Source organism: Orycteropus afer, unplaced genomic scaffold (assembly GCF_000298275.1).
Source record: "Orycteropus afer afer isolate SDZICR_OR568_19922 unplaced genomic scaffold, OryAfe1.0 scaffold00558, whole genome shotgun sequence".
NCBI classification, from domain to species: domain Eukaryota; kingdom Metazoa; phylum Chordata; class Mammalia; order Tubulidentata; family Orycteropodidae; genus Orycteropus; species Orycteropus afer.
Window position 1 is genome coordinate 975,723 of NW_006922145.1, and position 3,869 is coordinate 979,591.

Below are 3,869 nucleotides of genomic sequence, written 5' to 3' on the forward strand. Positions count from 1 at the left end.
AGTGGGTGTGGTTTGGGCTTTGCTTCTGTGAAGACTGACAGCCTTGGAGACCCTGTGGGGCAGTTCCACTCTGTCCTCTAGGGGCGCTGTGAGTCAGAATTGACTCCACGGCAGTAGGTTTGGTTTTGAGTCTCACTTCACTAGCTTCTCACTCTCAGCCCATAGACATGCTCCAGCTACTGTAGCACCATTCACTCTTTCTTCTTTCCTGGCCAAACCACTGCTCTTTAGCTCCCCCTACCACCTCTCCACGGAAACTATCAAACCAAAAAACAAAAACCAAACTCACTGCTGTTGAGTCAGATCCAACTCATAGCGACCCATCCCTGGGTTTCCAAGGCAGTATCATTATGGAAGTAGGATTGCCCAACCTTCCTTCTGAGGAGCAGCTAGTGGGTTTGAATCGCCACCCTTCTGGTTAGCAGTAAAATGCCTTAGGCAATGCATGTGAGATCCAGACGGCCATGTTTGGACCTTATCATCTGTAATGTCTACTCTGTTCAAGGCCATGGCCTGCTCACTTCCTCCTTTCAGGCCTCCTCTCTCTCTGGGTTTCCACTATATCTCCTTTTCCAAATGTTTTCCATTTGTGAACACGGACACACTGCCCGGCACCCTCGTTCTTTCTCAACTTAGTCCTCAAACGTTGGGTGTCCATGGACTGAACATTTTGGTCAAAGATTCTAAAGAAGAACCCAATCAAAAGGGGGAACATTGCAGAAAAATTTCAAATGCTCATGGAATCCAGACTTTCTGGACCCATGGAGGCTGGATGACCCCTTAGTACTACTGTCCCGAAGCAATCTTTAAACTTTAAACCAAAAACATCCCCTGCAGTTTTCTTCAAACCAAGTAACAGTTCAGCGTAACTAGCAAAGAATGCCTCACTTGGGCCTTACGCTCTTTTAAGAATTATGGACTCAAACTGGCAACAGCAGCTCCAAGGATGAGATAGGAAGGCCAGTGGCCACGAGTTTATGCTAACGGCAGCGGAGCAGCTCAGAAAAGGAGAGAGAGGACGGCTGCACAGCTCAAACCCGGCCTCAGCATCGCCGAGCTGTGCAGAAATGGTCAAATCGCTGGATGCTCTGCTGGGTATATTCTCAACAATAAAACGGAAAAGAAATTTTTTTTAAAAAAATCGGGCGTGTAAATTCTTTCTGTTCCAGGCCTTCTTTTTACTCTGGGCTCTTTCCAGTCTCGAGCTCATCATTTCCTGTGATTCTAACCACTTCTGTTCTCCTGTCAGCTAATGCCAACCTTCCCCTTGACCGGGTCTGCCCACTGGTCACTGTCAGTCTCTATTCCTCCTTGTCTTCTCCCTGTATGGTTTATCTAAGTGAGATCATCACCAGCTATCTCCCGAACACACCAGCCATCTGTCAGTTTGTCCTACCTTGGTGGGTTCCCTATTTCTGTGATGCTGGAGGCTCTGCTGGTATTTCAAATACCAGCAGAGTCACCCCTGGTGGACATGTGGTGCTTCCAGGACATGACTCACTACAAACAAAGGTCTGGCAAGCTACTTGCAAAAATGAGCCAATGCGAGTAGCAACTGGGATCTTAAAACCTTGCCAGCAGCCATCTAGATGCAATGATGGGTCTCTCCTCATCCAGAGCAAAGAAGAATGAAGAAAACCAAAGAAGCGTGGAAACAATTAGTCCTCGTGACTGGTACACTAGGCGATCCTCAGTCTGTATAACTATGAGACCAGAAGAAATAGATGGTGCCCGGCTACCACTGTCAAATACTCAGAGGGGGATCTATGGAGGAGATCCTGGATAGAGAGGGAGAACAATGTGGAACAAAACTCAAAATCATTTGGGGGATAAAAAAGAGGGACCAGGTTTGCTGGTGAGCCTGGTGGAACCACTGAGAACTATGTCCCCTAGCTGCCCTTCAGGTCTGGAATTGAACCCATACCTGTGGCTTCCAGCCAAGCAAAAGACAGGCATAGGAGTTAAATGTTTACCTGAGGTAGATACACTCCTTGAAGACATCAATCATGGGAGAAAGAAGGGCTGCTTATGCACAGGGAGACAGCTCAGGGGGCAGGAGTGCACGGAGGGATGGACACAGGGAAGAGGTAACTACGGGGAGGAAGTAGGAGGGGAGCTGTTGCATTGTGGGAAATTATATCAATGTCATGAGATAATGTGTGTGTGAATTGCTGTATGGAAAGTGAATTTGTAAACTTTCACCCAAACCACAATAAAAAAATAAAAAAAGAGCCAGTGAAAACCAAGGGGATCACAGAATGTCCTCCACGACTTTGACTTTTTTACTTCAGATTGTGTCAACCCAAGAAACTCAGCGCCATGGAGTCGATTCCAACTCCAGCAACCCCACAAAGCAGAGGAGAACTGGCCCACGACAGGGTTTCCATGCCTGTCAGTCTTTACGGAAACAGACGGCTTCATGATTCTCCCATGGAGTGGCTGGTGAGTTTGAACTGTTGACTTCTTGGTTAGTAGCAGAATGCTTTAACCACTGCACCACCCGAGCTCCCATGTGTCAACAGGAAGGGATCAATTTCTGGAGAAAGACATCACGGTTGGTTGTATGGAGGAGGGTGACATTCAATGTGATGGACTGACACGTGATCGCAGTGATATCTCTACAGAAATACATTGCTCAACCTTCCTTCCGAGGAGTGGCTGGTGGGTTTGAACTGCCAGCCTTCTGGTTAGCAGTCAGATGCCTTAGGCACTACGCCACCAGAGCTCCCAACAACGAGCTCAAACACACCAATGACTGTGAGGATGGCCTAGGACCGGGCAGTGTGTCATCTATTGTCCATGGGGTCGTCATGAGTCACACCTGACTCGATGGCACCTAACAACACTGTCACCTCCCCAATATCACAGCAGGCATTCTCTTCCATGGGTTCCACCCTAAGTGTGTCACGCTCTGCTCTCTCACTCTCACCGGGCAGTCTCAGTGCAGACTCTCCTCATTCTCTCCGTGGGCTACGGTTATCCCTTCTTAACAGGCATCTTCTCTCTAAACTCGATATTCTCATGTCCACCCTCCACACTGCAGCCAGTTTCCCTGAAATGCACCGTGAACTCATTACCACTTAGATACCTTCCTGTTTGCAGGGCTTGGGGACTGGGTAGCAAAAAGCATGAACAGAAAACCACTGGCCTTTGAGCTCCTTAGTGTACAATATAGGACCTCCTAAGCTTTGACTCTTGCCTTGTCTGTCCAAGACCATCTCTAATTTTCGCCCTTTCCCACGTTATGTTAGCCAACTGATCTCTATATAATCTTCCAAACAGACTATGTTACTTTACAGCCTTAAAAACCCAAACCAAACCCACTGCTGTCAAGTCGATTCTGACTCACAGCGCCCCTAGAGGACAGAGTGGAACTGCCCCACAGGGTTCCCAAGGCTGTCAGTCTTCACAGAAGCAAAGCCCAAACCACACCCACTGCTGTGGAGTCCATTCTGACCCACAGCGCCCCTAGAGGACAGAGTGGAACTGCCCCACAGGGTTCCCAAGGCTGTCAGTCTTCACAGAAGCAAAGCCCAAATCAAACCCACTGCTGTGGAGTCGATTCTGACTCACAGCGCCCCTAGAGGACAGAGTGGAACTGCACCACAGGGTTCCCAAGGCTGTCAGTCTTCACAGAAGCAAAGCCCAAATCAAACCCACTGCTGTGGAGTTGATTCTGACTCACAGCGCCCCTAGAGGACAGAGTGGAACTGCACCACAGGGTGTCCCAGGCTGTCAGTCTTCACAGAAGCAAAGCCCAAACCACACCCACTGCCTGGAGTCGATTCTGACCCACAGCGCCCCTAGAGGACAGAGTGGAACTGCCCACAGGGTCTCCAAGGCTGTCAGTCTTCACAGAAGCAAAGCCC

General features: G+C 49.0%; 1 protein-coding gene across 1 annotated transcript in view; it reads right to left on the reverse strand.

The window, feature by feature from the left end:
• The window catches only part of FRY (FRY microtubule binding protein), a 571,437-nt gene that overhangs the window by 200,901 nt on the left and 366,667 nt on the right, over positions 1–3,869 (reverse strand). The window lies entirely within an intron of this gene.